We start from the raw sequence: 14937 nt of genomic DNA, 5'->3' as shown, positions 1-14937 counted from the left end.
ACCTGATGAATCTCTACCTGTTGGAATGCTTTAAAAGGTGTAATGGGGGGAGGGAAGAACCCTATCAACACAGACAAAGGTTCCTGCGGGTCATTTGTGGCTTTGAAGAGCCGGCTGGGAGCAGCCGTGCCTTATTAAATGGAATGTCACTCTGGGAAGAGGATGAATAATCCATGGCTCTAAAGTGGCTGGGGAGGGGGAAGGCCTTGCACACCCCCTCCTGCTGGGAGATGGCTTTCAAGATGTGTTCCCCAGTGCCACTTCCTGAGGGAGCTAGCTTGGCCCCAGGCTGTGCAAAGAGCACCCCCTGGGAAGGAGGGCAGCAGGCGTTCGGGCTCTGGGCTTGGCATTAAAGCTGACAGCCCTCCCTGGCGCCACAGCAGTAAAAGCTAATGGGCAATGCAATATTTAGCACCTTGTCCCGATTACCCAGCAAGAACAGAGAACATGTCAGACCGTGGATGTTGCTTTGCAGAGGGTGCTTCTTGCCAGCTAGGGCTCTGGCAGGAGAAAGAATTTGCACACCTTCCCCCTCCTAACGGCTGGCCTCCTTTGGCTAACCCTGGCTGGGACTGCGTCCACACAATGTCCCGTTGCTGCTCTACGGCAAGTGTGTAGACAACACAATTCCATGGTGGATGACTGCGACAGAGCAACAGAAATGCAACATCCAGATGCTACCAAATGTTGTGAGCATAGTTTAATGCAAGAGTTGCAGTATGTGCTACACTTCCACCTATGGTTGCCAGCTCCAAGTTGGGAAATTCCTGGAGATCTGGGGGGTGAAACCTGGAGAAACCTGGAGAAAGTGGGGTTTGGGGAGGGAAAGGACCTTGGCATGGCATAATTCCATAGAGTTCACCTCAAAAGTAGCCATTTTCTCCAGGTGAACTGATCTCCATGGCCTGGAGACCAGTTGTAATTCTGGGAGATCTCCAGCCACTACCTGGAGGCTCTGAATACAAAAAGCCGGGAATCCACCAGTTAACCAAATCTTACTATTTAATAGTAAGATTTGGTTAACTGGTGGATTCCCGGCTTTTTGTATTCAGTGCTATCTACTATCCGGGTTTGTCTCCCCTACTCTTGGTAACTACCTGGAGGCTGGCAACCCTACTTCCACCCTTCTCTGTGATCATTTCTTTCTTCACGCTCGCAAATCCGACAGAAACATTGCTGTTAAAAAATCAACAGTTCTGCTCCCATTGGTTGTGTAGACGTGATGTACAAATGTCTTTCAAATGGCAAATAATGTAAGAGGCAAGGCAAAGGAAACCAACAAAACAGTCTAAAAAAATGGGCAGCATGAAAAAGCCCAGCACAACAGGCGACGAGGAGCGGAAAGACTCCAGTTTAGTGTAGTGGTTAAGAGCGGCAGGACTCTAATCTGGAGAACCGGGTTGGATTCCCCACTCCTCCACTTGAAGCCAGCTGGGTGACCTTCGGCTAGTCACAGCTCTCTCGGAGCTCTCTCAGCCCCACCCACCTCACAGGGTGATTGTCGTGAAGATAATAATAACACACTTTGTAAACCGCTCTGAGTGGGTATTAAGTTGTCCTGAAGGATGGTATATAAATTGAATGTTATGTTAAAAGGACAGATTTGAACACCTCTCGTTCAAGGCCATATTGCCTACCAAGCCACCCAGGATACTGCTTAGGGTAGCACAAAAGGGAGGTGCTGATCCGGCACAGCGGCCTGGCTGGCTCTAAGCCAGTGGCAAAGGAGGTGACTGGCATCATCCTTTGAAACCGCACTGCTGTGGTCTGGGCCAAGTTCCTGAAGCAACATCTCCGGGGCCTGGCTTAAGCCGTGGTTGACGAGAGTATAGTCATCTTTTGCTTAAGACTGAAAAATACGTTGAAATTGATCGGGGCAGGACAGTGCAGTGCAGTTCTCATTCTAAACCACTAGGAGTCCTTCAGCAGCCTTGTGAACGCATTGATCATCCGCCAGGGAACATAATTGTGCCACCTACCTGTTCTTACACCTGAGCAGAGAAATGGAGCCAAAAAGTTCTTCCTTGGCTCCTCTGGCCCAACCACACGTCCATGCCCTCTTCTTTTGCAATATACAATCCCTTGCTTCGGTATCCTTGAATGGAGAAAGTGGGCCCAGCTGCCTCTTGCCAATTTTAGTTTTAACTAAATGGAAAAATACAGCACAGGCGGCTCCCTGTGTTCTTTCCAAAGGCCGTGCGATAATATTGCCGTTGTAAAATGCCATGTCAAGCTGCTTGGCGTGAGTCAAGGCTGCCCAGCGCACTTCCTGATGGGAGAGCTTTGCAGGACAATTCTATGCAAGTGCCTCTAGTCGACGCCCACTGATTTCAATGGGCTTGGACTGGAGTAACTCCATGTAGAATCGGGTTGTTACAGTGCAGTGCGTGTATGTACTTAGAAGTAAATCCCATGATGTTCAGCAGGCTTATTCTCAGGTCAATGGGCACTAGTTTGCACCCTTGCAGTGCAATCCTAAGCAGAGTTACTCCAGTAGGGTTTAGACTGGAGTAACTCTACTTAGGATTGCACGGTTAGACATTCAAAACATACTGAAATCTCCCTCTCTTTCACCCATTTTCATATTGCAATTCAGAGGTGTGTGTTTCAGAATTGACCCTATCACAGGTTAATTTCTGTAAAGATAGGTGTGCCAAGGGCACTCTGCACATGCTCCGTGGCGCTGTTCTCAATAATTAAAGAGAAATTACAACCCTGTGCTGCATTGCTCATTCGAAACAGCTTGAGGCTCACAAGTCAGACCATCTGTCCGTCAGTGTTGTCTACTATTTAGACAAGCAGCGGCACCCTTTTAACTGGACATGCCCAGGGTTGCATCTGGGACCTTCAGGGTGCAAAACATTCAGCCACCTGCATAAATTTTTCATATTCAAATGCAAATGTAGGCATTGCTGAGAGTTTTTTTTTAATTTTAAAGTGTTACCTTTGTTGATAAGCATCTAAGGAAATAACAGTCAAGTATCAGCTTGTCAAATTTATATCCTTATGTTGACAAGACGCCATCTGTATAGCACTTTCAGGTGTTCACATATATCATCTTGCTGCACTCCTTATTATTACTTTGAAAGATACAACCAGTGCTGTACTGAAGACGGAGGGGAAACAGAGGCTGAGAGAAGAGACTGGCCTACTAGCTGAGTTCATAGCAGAAGTGAGACCTCCCAAATCCCAGACCTCCTAACAATATCTATGATTTGCAAAGCTGAAAAGAAAACTTAGAGGACAACGTGAACTTTTGCTAACCCATTTCTGCTGTGAGAATGCACTACAAAATTTCCTCCAAGACCTCTTGAATTTGTTTCAAACCTTTTTATGAGCTACGGTATCTGATGCACAAGTTAAAGTTTGCCTAAAAGAACTTAGACTGTTGAAATCTATTCCAGCTTTCTGGCAAAATCCTTGGATAATGATTGCAGCCCCATTTCATCCTGTCTGTCAGTTTCAGGTGGGTAGCTGTGTTGGTCTGTAGCAGAAGAGCAAGATTTAGATCCGGTAACACCATAAAGGCCAACTAGATTTCCAAGGTGACAAGTGGGTTTGGAGACTAGTTTGGAGACGCGAAAGGTTAGGGGTGTGCCAGCTTACCTTTCAGGCAGGAGAGACCAAGGCCCATGTTTTCATCCTTTTAGCACACAGGACACATTAAAGATGCCAACATCCACTTCTGCTTCTTTACCTCATTAACACTGGGGAAGGGGGAAAGAAAGGCATTTTCAGTAAGTTCCCAAGTAAAATATTTTTTCTCTTTTCACTTATGCCCAATCACGGCATATCTCCATGCTTTTGAAGACCAACTATTTATTTCTAGAGATTAGTAGATTTTCCCTAGGCTTCTGGGAATCCAATGTGGAAATTTTTAAAATTGAGTTTTGGAGTCTCTGTATGTGTGAAATTTGTCATAATTTCCTGCATGTACCTTTTTATGATACCAGTTATGGAAGCGGACTAGCACATATCCACATTAAAACATAGCACAAAAGCACTCTCGATGTGTGCACATGCACGCTGATTGAATCACAGCACACAAAAAATCTTGGGTTTTGTGCAGAGATTAAATTGATGTGCATATGTGTTGGTGTGCATCGCTGTGAAATACAAATTGAAAGGCAAATCAAACTGCTTGCACATACCGGTTTGAACAAAATCTGGAAATCGAGAACAGGAGAATGGTAGGTTCCTATTTGGTGCCACTTCAGAACAAGATAAGCTTATTCAAAAAAAACCAAATCTGGGGAAGAAATGTGGACAGGGAGAATTTGCTAAGGAACCATGGTTATTTCTTTGACGGGATTCTCCACCAGTTTCTAGACTAAAAAGGCAAGACCATAAACAGAAAAATAATACTATTATTTATACACGTCCTTTTGAGTGTTGTTTGTCCATAGATGTTAAAAATATAGGACAAAAGAATCACATTGGAGAGGAACTGAGCATAAACAATTTATTGAAATGTTTGCTGAAGTCCTTAGAAAGGTAGAAAAACACTTTATTAGTAATATGTGTGTGCGTGTATAAAATATCTCAATCCATGCTACCACCTCTGCTGCCCAAAACCAACCCAATTAAAAACAGATTCTTAGGGCAAATCCATACAACCTTTCATAATGTGCAGAGGTCTAGCAGTCAAAACAGAGATGAACACCCGCCATGCTCAGAAACTGCAGTTTTGCCATATGTGATGCTATTGTGATTGGTGGCATGTCAAATTCAGCCCATTTTTGTGTGTTTGCTGCTATAGCTTTGGAAGACTGCAGGCCCTATTCATATAGCAAGGTAGATCCTCCTGAATCATAAAAGTTACAGGCTAGACCGGCGATACTTATGCTGCACATCACAGAGAGCCACATCCTCAAATACTCTCAACCCAAAGAGCCATGTTTACTTCCATCTCTGGCATAATGTCTGCGCCTCATTGAAGCTCACAGCTTTCTTTCCTCCAGAGACAGCTGTTTCAAGGTAGGAGCCAATTGCCAACCACAATCCCAACTGGACAAGGGCCTTGCCCATATCCCTGAGACATAGGCTGAGTGCCACATTGGGGAACATTGCTCAGAAGAGGCACATGTGGTTTCTGAGCCACTGAGTGAGTATCAAAGGGCTACTAATCTCTTGAAGCACTTTGGTTCTGACCTCAGAAGATTCCAACTCAATGCAGGCATGAATGAAGCACCAAGCAACATTCCCTTCACATGCGTATATCAGTGGTAAGGCTGGGAAGGAGGTAGGGCAGCTTGGACACCATATGCAGTAGATTGCCAATGTATCTGCTTTGACATCGCCCATAAAATACAATCCACAACAATAGTTAACTCACTTTATCAAACTGCGAAGTAGTCATGCGGCCCTTACAACACTTCTAAAAGAGGTGGAGCTTTTTCAGCAGATGGAGATCGGACCAAATTTGAGAAGCCGCCCAAGAATCAACGTGAGGCTGCCATGTGATACAGAAAAGAGACCCGGGGTAACTAGGGGCTCTTGGCTTACTTCTGCCAAATTAATATCTTTATTTATTTATGTAGTCCCTCTTTCTCACTGAGACTCAAGGTGGATTACATAGTGTAAATCAATGTAATCAGTAAGATGAAATGTCTAATAAGCACTGTGATAGGACTGAGATGACAGAAATCTGAGGTATTAAGCATGACATGTTAAGCAAACAGTAAACAGCATTACATAAGTAGAAATACAATGAGAATAAGACAATGCATACTTCGTCAGATAACACATACGATATACAGTCCAGAGTTTTAATGCATGTATTGTGTGATCTACAAATGGGCTTTTAGTTCACATCTAGTTGAATATTCAGCAGGGCTTTAGGCCCAGCCGAATCACTGCAAGTTTATCAGGAAGTAAATTTTCCATTTCTGTTATCTTTACCGGGTGGTTCAACTAAGAACTTGTCAATATCAGAGGGTTTTAAGGCAAGACTAATAGACAGAGGTTTGTGTTTAATGATTAACTTCTGATTAGCTGCAACAAGCTATAAAATATCCAGGAGCTTTATATATAGCTTGACATTCTGTCTTCACACATGGGTGGAAACTTTACACACACCTCACTGCACTCGAGCTCCCAAGTAGGGCTGGGAAGAGACACTTGACGCAGGGTCGATATCCCAGATCATCAACCCATCTCCCCGCTAAATATTCCAGGATGTTTTCAGAGGCACTTTCTTGCTCTTGCTCTTGGCGATGCATTAGGGGGAGGGTGCCATGATGGTTTCCAAAGAAAAGACACACAGCCGGTGAAATGATATCTTTTATTTGGACCCAATTTGCATTTGCTGCAGTAGCCTGGCAGCTTTTGAGTTCAGAGTTCAATGAAGAATTCTGTGAACTTCAAAACCTTGCATCTGTCTTTAAGAAATTTCATTCACATGCAGTCAGTGCCTTTTATGGCCCGGCTCCCTCCAACCCCATTCTGAAAAAACTAGATTTCTGTGTGTTCGATAGCTGTTAGTGATTGCTGCTTTTCCGTGCAAGAAAAGGTGCCAAGTGAGTCTCATATGACAGTATTTATAGGGGCCTTCTGTTTGTAACTATTTCTATTTCTACAAGCAAATGATAACAACCCTGCAAGTGGTCAGTGGTCACTAATCCCAAGATAAATGGTAAGTAAACAGGAATTCCCAATTCCAGTTTTAGTCCTTTCCCTTCATTTTGACTTCCTTCCTTTAATCACTGAATTCCACACTGGTATGAATTACCAGGATGGGTAACAACATTTGAAACAAACAGGGCTTTTTTCTGGGAAAAGAGGTGGTGGAACTCAGTGGGTTGCCCTCGGAGACAATGATCACATGGCTGGTGGCCCCGCCCCTTGATCTCCAGACAGAGGGGAGTTGAGATTGCCCTCCATGCTGCTCTGCGGCACGGAGGGCAATCTCAACTCCCCTCTGTCTGGAGATCAGGGGGCGGGGCCACCAGCCATGTGACCTTTTTCAAGAGGTTCTGGAACTCCATTCCACCACGTTCCAGCTGAAAAAAAGCCTGGGAAACAATTAACATTTTGACATATTCTTCTTTGCTTTTTGTAAACCAGTTGCTAAAAGAATAAAAAAAAATTCCCTTTCTTATCCCCAGTTTCAATATGTATTTAGTTACATGCCTGAGTGAAAGGTCTTGTTTCAAGCAGGCACAGAGATTGTGTCAGGTCATTGGAAGACAGGAGCTTTACAGCTAAGGAGCAACCATCAAGAATATTTCTCCGGGTGTCCACGAAAGTGAAACAAAATGAGACATGGATGATGGTCCAGACACGGCCTCAGCATTCAGTTCCCAGTCGTAACCAGATAGTTGAAATCGCCCTGGCTGCTCCAAAAAGGAGTGAGGGAACTGGGCTTCCACAGCATATTAATATGCCATGGAAGCAGCTCCCATTCCTCTGTCTATTAGTGTAATGAATATGCCGTGGAAGCAGACCCGGCTCTTTAAAAGCTTCCACCCTCTAATTTCTAGAAATTCCAATTTCCCTCCCATCTTTACATCATTTCCACCTTGACCAATGGCCAACTCTGTCCAGCTTTCTATATTAACATATTTACTGACATTGATGGGCCAACACCCACCTTTTAAAAGAGGCAAGGGAGTGAACTTTCCTGAGAGTTTTGGCTGTCCTAGAGGTGCAGATGGTTTGCAGAGGCATTGGGGGTGGGGGCAGAAGGGTCCTATCACACCCCCTCCCCTCTGCTGCTGCCTTAGAATCATAGAATCACAGGGTTGGAAGGGACCTCTAGGGTCATCTAGTCCAACCCCCTGGAAAATGCAGGAAATTCCCACACACAGTGACTCTTACTCCATGCCCAGAAGATGGCAAAACTCCATCAGGATCCCTAGCCAAACTGGCCTGGGGAAAATTGCTATCTGACCCCAGGGTGGTGATCAGCCTTACCCTGGGCATGTAAGAAGAGGCCTCGAGAACTAAGCCCTGATGTAGCCCTTCCTGCCCTCCCTCTCATGATCTGACCAGGTTCACAGAATAAGCATTGCTGCCAGCCCTCCAGCCTCTGCTTAAAAACCACCAAAGAAGGAGAGCCCACCACCTCCCGAGGAAGCCTGTTCCACTGAGGGACCGCTCTAACTGTCAGGAAGTTCTTCCTCATGTTTAGCTGAAAATTGCCTTATAACAACAGATAGCCATTGAGCTGCTCCAGGACTGCTGCCCGCGTGCATGAGAGGGCAAGCAGCCTCTTGGCTTGGCAAAGCTATCGGAAATCAATTAAGCCACATAAATGACTGTGAATCTCAACATCCTCATTTTTTTAGCCACTTAATTTTCTAAAAATGCAGACCCACAAACCTCCTTACCTTGCCAGAGAGACCACAAGAAAACGTCTCTGCAAGTGTAGAAAACAGACTTTCCAAAGCTACAGGGGATATTTGCCCACCCACAGGCAAATTGAGCATTGTAGCACCTGCTTGGCGTGAGAGCATGTGCATGTGATTAAAAAGCCACTGGGCATCACCTGCCACTGGGAAGGTCTCATGCTGAAATCCACTAAACCACTGCGAACACGCACAAGAATTATTTATCGTGTCCATTCCTTGTTCATTGCAGTGGGACTTCCATGAAGAACTTTCTTAGCAGGGGTCCTCCTCTCCCCCCACCCCTTACTTATTGATGTCCCCTGGGCAAATAGGTTTCCCACCTGCAAAACTTTGCATCTGTACGAATTATTATCTGGAGCGGCACAGAAGTGAAGATGCTCTCCTTGCACCATACATGATACGGCTACTCTGCTGAAGCCAAGGGAGGGTGCGATCTCCTCGGAACGCTGGGTAACACTTCCCCTGGTGATGGGAGAAGAACAAGGGATCAGGCCAGCCCCGGGCTCGAACCTCGCTTCTCCCCAATGCTCGCATTACAACGCCCCACCTTGGGAGTTGCTGTCTTTCAAACCCAATGATCCGAGCATTGTTTCTGCCACTGGCAGCCTGAGGCGAGGTCTTCCAGCCTCAGCCTCCCGCCCAGTCCCCCCGCATCTGCAACACGGGAAGAAGAAGAACATCGGCCTACCTTCCAGGGTTGTTGTCAGCATTGCAACCCAACCGCGCGGGTGGAAAGGTCGCTAGAAACGCGGCGCGCTCCTTAAACGCAGTTTGCAAAGGAGAGAAAAGGAACACCCCCCCCCCACGGGAAGGCTGAGCTAAGGCAGGGCTCCCCCCCCCCCAACCCAACGTCTCGTGCTCTGGGCGTTGCAGGCAAGGCAGCCAAAGGAGTTGCAGCCGGGGGAGGCAGCCAGGTGCGGCCCGGGGGGGGGGGGCTGCTTTCCAGCGACCCTCCCAGGCACTGCAGCCCACTCACCGGCCCCTGCTGCGCGGCGCCTCCTCCAGCGGCCCCCCGGCTCCGGCACCGCCTGGCACGCGTGGCTCGGAGCGCAGCCCGGAGCCGCGAGCGGGCGATTTGCATAGTGCTGCCTCCGGGACCGGCGGGGGGCGGAGGGCAGGCAGGCAGGCAGGCAGGCGGCTCCCCCCGCCCCTGCTCCGCCGCAATGCCTGGCGCTCCGGCCGGTCCCTCCCTGCCAAGCGTGCGCTGGCGAGGCGGCGGCGGCGGCGGCTGCTGCTGCTGCTGCTGGAGCATCTCCAGGTCGGGCGCGCCGAGGGGCTGCGGAGACGCAGCTGGCCCGGGATGGCGGGCGAGGGGCAGCAGCGGGCTCAAGCTGGCGCGCCCCTGGGAGCTCCCGTAGCCCCTCATCCCCTGCCGGCAGGACTGGGCTGATCCCAGCTGCCTTTACCCTCGTTCGACTTACCTTCCTCCTTCGCAGTCCGCCTTTCTCGCTGAGACGCAAGGCGGATTACAGGCTACCAATGTCTTAGGTCCCCAAGTTTCCCTTTGCAATCGCTCCCTCTCCCTTGTCTGTCTTCTGTTTGTACACCTGTATGTTGAAAGCCGGTAAGCATGGAGTAACACTTCACGTGTCTGCCAAAGTGGCCCATAGTCACTTCCACCGCAATATATTTGCAAGTCCTTAAGGGGCTGTGGGACCCTTTGATTTTGCATCTGCTTTTCACACATGCTGAACAATGCACTTTCAACAACACACATTAGTGGTAATTTTCAAGTGGATTTTCACATTTCACGCAGTAAAATCCAGTTGCAAAATGCATTGGAAGTGGATTGAAAGTGTATTATTTATTCAGCATGTGTGAAACCACAGGTTAACATGGCTGCCCTTGTAAAACTTTTTCCCTTTCTAGAGAAAACTTCCTCACTTTGGATACAGGTGAATGAAGACAAGTGTGCTGAGAAGGGGGCTTATTCTGGCAACTCTCAACAAAGCAGATTCTGCTCCCACAAGTTAATGACACTGAACTCTATTATCTGGGGGGGTGGAGAAGGAGAGGGACTCTTTTCTCTCTAAAGCAAAGCCTGACATTTCCTTTCCCAGGCCTTTGGTGTGAGGCTGCTTAGATGTGGGAATAGGGTTGCCAGCTCGAGATTGGGAAATTCCTGGAGATTTTTTGGATGCAGCCTGGAGAGGGCAAGGTTTGGGGAGGGGAGGGGCCTCAGCAGGGTATAACGCCACAGAGCCCACCTTCAAAGCAGACATTTTCACAGGAGAATTCTCTGTCAGCTGGAGATAAGTTGAAATTCCGGGAGATCTCCAGCCATCACCTGGAGGCTGGCAACCCTACAGTGGGAACCAATGCATTTACAAATAAGCGGGAAACATCTCCTTCTCTGAACCACTCTAGCAGCAAGCCAGAAAAGAATCAGAACTGAGAGATGCCTCTCTGTCCCTTGAAAACAGGGCTGCTGCATTCAATTTTGCAAGGCCCCTTGTGCAGCAGGTCAGAGAGCAGCAGGTCAGGGAGCAATGGCAGCAGGTAAAGATTTTGTTGTTGCCACACACTAGAGGAACCTCACCTGTTGTGGCTTGTCGCTGCTTCGTGGCGTAGGATCCCTGCCAGGAAAAAGAGTGACGCCTGAAAAAAAGTGCCTCTCGCCCTGCCATGGGGTTTATTTTCCTGCCTCATCAAGCAGCAGGCCAAGACATTTCCAAGGAAATTAACACATCACACACCTGCTCCCTGGGGTAAATGCAGATGCTGGAGCCTGAATGATTCATTTCGGCACCAGAGGTCCCGGCCAGGCAATTAATCACTGGATGACCACAGCTTTTTACAAATTAACATTGCTGGAAATAATGGACCAGTGAGACTTAGGACTCTCCTAATGCGTTTTTATGATTCACAACTTGCTTGGGTGGTGGCTGGATGCTTAGGCCCAGCTCGCAGATTTTTGGAAGGGAGAGAGAGGGGAAATAACAGGACCCTTTGCTTCACTCATCTTACCTTCACTGTTGCCAGTCCTAATTGTCATGTACGTATCAACCAAAATGTGGAGAAAATATTCTGCAGCAGAAATTGCAGTGAGAAGGCAGGCTTGCACTCACAGTTTATCCAACGTTTTACCCAGTTGCTAGAGGCAAGCCCAGCTTCTGACCAGATGTGAGGGCAGGGCTTGCAAGCCAAAATCCAATGTCTGAAAACCGCCAATTTGAAACATCAGTGCGCTAAGAGACAGGCCTGGTAATATTTACTGCTGTGCATCATTGAACAAAATAACTACTCTTATATGACAAGTAGTCTTGTCTGAAAGACGTGGCCGCCACGCTAGGTTTCCTCTTACTGATGTTGGATCACTTTCCTTCATGAAAAGAGGCACGTGCTTTGAAAAGTAACACTCTGAAAACTATTCACAAGAAACAGAAAGAGGAAGACAACCAAAGACACAACAGCATTACTGCTGCTTTTCTGTTTGATTTACAGATAAAGAAACAGAAGTAATTAATTTAAGAGTACTTTAGGAAACGGCTTAAGACAGAGCAAGCTTTTTAGTTTCTACTCTTATTTTTGTGGTGATTAGATTCGCTGTAAAGCATTGCAAAAGCATTTGGGCAATTGTCACGCATAGTATTATTTCAGTAGGAGAAAATGTTGGCAGGTAGCCTTATACAGGACTTGCTGTGGATTTTTTTCCAGAGAAATCACCGCCCCCCGCCCCCCCTCATGACATGTAGGATTGATATGCTGGCCAGTGAATCCCTTAGGGCATTGCAGTTTTCTCTCCTCCCATGTTTTAGGCAAGGAGGCTTTTTGGGGGGGGGGACATTGTAATTCTTTAAAACATTACTTCCACATTTAAGCCAATTTTGCCTTTTTAAAATATAATTTTTAGAAATGCTGCAAAACTGCTCTGGAAGAAGACGAGTTTATGACGGCATAAGCTATAGGCAATCGGTACTGTACACGTCCGCCTAGCCTAGCAGCTCTGGTTTCTCCAAGCTTGACCCGGGAAAGGATTCAATACGCATAGCAAGAACATGGTGATGCACTTCTAGAATGGGAGCAATGTGAGAGCAATTTTTAAAAATGTACATATATCTATCCTGATATGAATTCCTTCCAAGGTTACAAAATGAAGGAGGGAGGAGAAAAGAGAGAGGTGATATAACCATCTTCCAAGTACTTGAAGGGCTGTCATATAGAGGATGGTGTGTTGTTTTCCACTGCCCCAGAAGGTTGAACCAGAATCAACAGGTTGAAATTAAATCAAAAGTCTTCAGCTAAACATTAGGAAGAACTTCCCGACAGAGCGGTCCCTCAGTGGAACAGGCTTCCTCCGGAGGTGGTGGGCTCTCCTTTGGAGGTTTTTAAGCAGAGGCTAGATGGCCATCTGACAGCAATGCTGATTCTGTGAACCCGGGCAGATTGTGAGAGGGAGGGCAGGAAGGGTTACATCAGTGCTTAGTTCTCATGGCCCCTTCTTACACGCCTAGGATAATGCTGAATGCCACTTTGGGATCAGGAAGCAATTTCCCCCAGGCTAGTTTGGCTAGGGATCCTGATGGTTTTGCCATCTTCTGGGCATGGAGCAGGGGTCACTGAGGATATGGGGGAGTAGTTGTGAATTTCCTGCATTGTGCAGAGAGTTGGACTAGATGACCTTGGAGGTACCACCCAACTTTATGATTCTATGCCTCTATGAAATAAGATATTGTAAAAGCAGCCTCTGAAGTACTGTTCCCGTGAATAATACTCGTGTCATGTATATCCCAGCTCATTCCAGAGAGTTGCAAAACAAAGCAAGAAAATGCTGCCTCCTGCCTGGAAACCAGAGGAAAACTCTGGGAAACACGGATGTGACTTCACTGAAAACGAGGTGAAGAACTAAGGAACGCACTCCGGAATACAGGAATATGCAAGTATTACAAACTTGTTAGTAGCCGTTGCAAGAGCTCAAAGTTCTTTCCTCAGATGAACAATGCTTATCCGGAAGACTGTCTGGGCAGCTGAATAACATGCAATTGGGCTGCCAGGATTCCAAGGCACAGAACGGGAAACTAAATGAGAGTTATTGCCAATTGGGATTAACATCAGGGAGGCGGGGCTCTGCTGTATCTTATTTGCAAAGCTATCATCCCTGTTCACACACAGGCCAGTAAATGCTTTCTGCTTTTTCCTCCCCAGGTGGTCAACTTTAAAAATGCATAACGGCAAAGCTCCTCATTAAATGCAAGCTAAGCTATCTAGCCAGAGAATGTTTCCCAACCGACGATAAAATGTCGGTGCCCCATAAAAGCTTCCCGTATACATTTAACACACACTCACCATTTTGTGGACACAGAAGTCCTCAAATCATTAGAGAGGCCCAGCCAAACTGCAAGCAGAGACGTTTGAGGGCTAGGAATGCCGCACATTCAGAAACACCATTGAAAGATTTTTTTTAAAAACAGTATTTGTATTCCTGACTCCATTCTGCTTGCCTTGCATTTATGTTGTTAATGTGGAAATAGGGCACTTGATGCAGAATTTCAGGATTTGAGTCCAATGGGCTCCTTAGAGACCAGTAAGATGTTCAGAGTGTAAGCTTTTGAGAGTCAGAGTTCCCTTCCTCAAGCTCCAATGGAGAATTTGATTGCAGAATTCGCCAGCCTCAGAATCTCTGATTTCATGAAACTGTCATCTTCTAGTCCTTGTGGCAGAGGGTAAAAGCTAGGCATATTTACAAAGACATCTGTGTACACTCCCCTCCCAGTCTTGTCACCTCCTCTCCTAGCGAGGACATACACTACCCTTAGCTAGCATCTGTTAACTGATGTAACTTTTTTGGGAGCTGGGGAAGGGTTGGGGGCTATATTTGGATATTTCTGTTCTATCCTTAGGGCAATTTTTACTGGGAACAGTTGCTCAACTGCTCAAGTGATTCCTGGATGCTTTCAACACAGACTAGCCTTGCATAACATCTTAGGCACCAGACAACTCAGCGGTCATTACGGTAGACTTCCAGGGGCTCGGCTATCCTGATTTCAGGCCACAACAGGCAGAAAAACAAATGGATTTATGCAGCCTGTGGCGAGAGGTGGTCAGAAAGTTGGGTCACAACTGGTGTAGGTCAACATGATCAGCACTGATGCATAATGCAGAGAAACACTTAGGTGGAATGACAATTCTTAGTGGGTGGGTTTTTATCTGCCAAGGTGCGAGCCCAATGTGGCAACTTGCAAGAGAAATGTGTGCACATCTGGGATAGTCTTACCCGCCGTGTTGCCTCATGAGGGCTGCCTTTTCACAGGTGTTTTAAAGCAACACATAGTTTAGGTGGGTAGCCATGTTGGTCTGCAGTAGAACAGCAGGATTTGAGTCCAGGGGCACCTTAGAGACCAACAAGATTTTCAGAGTGTAAGTTTCTCATTCATGTCTGAAGAAGGGAGCTCTGACACTCAAAAGCAGAGATGGGCACGAACTAGGCTGGTTCGTGAACCAGTGGTTCGTCAGAGCCCATTTCTGACGAACTGCCATGAACTTTTAGGCTGGTTTGTTTGGTTCGTTTCTCAGTTCATCACTGCAGACAGCTTGGTGCTGATCAATCAGTTTCCAGCGCAATAGGGGATGGACTTTCTGTAGACCT

General features: G+C 46.8%; 1 long non-coding RNA gene across 1 annotated transcript; it reads right to left on the bottom strand.

Annotated features, from left to right (window-relative positions):
* Positions 1-3684: 3684 nt before the first annotated feature.
* On the bottom strand, positions 3685-9123 carry LOC129344128 (uncharacterized). Its single transcript, XR_008598367.1, has 4 exons — positions 9040-9123; positions 8672-8813; positions 5336-5452; positions 3685-3707 (listed from the first exon to the last, which is right to left on the bottom strand). It is a non-coding gene; the product is annotated as an uncharacterized LOC129344128 (long non-coding RNA).
* Positions 9124-14937: the final 5814 nt, after the last annotated feature.

This window comes from Eublepharis macularius, chromosome 16 (genome assembly GCF_028583425.1).
Source record: "Eublepharis macularius isolate TG4126 chromosome 16, MPM_Emac_v1.0, whole genome shotgun sequence".
NCBI classification, from domain to species: Eukaryota; Metazoa; Chordata; class Lepidosauria; order Squamata; family Eublepharidae; genus Eublepharis; species Eublepharis macularius.
This window is presented reverse-complemented; position numbering and strand designations above follow the sequence as displayed.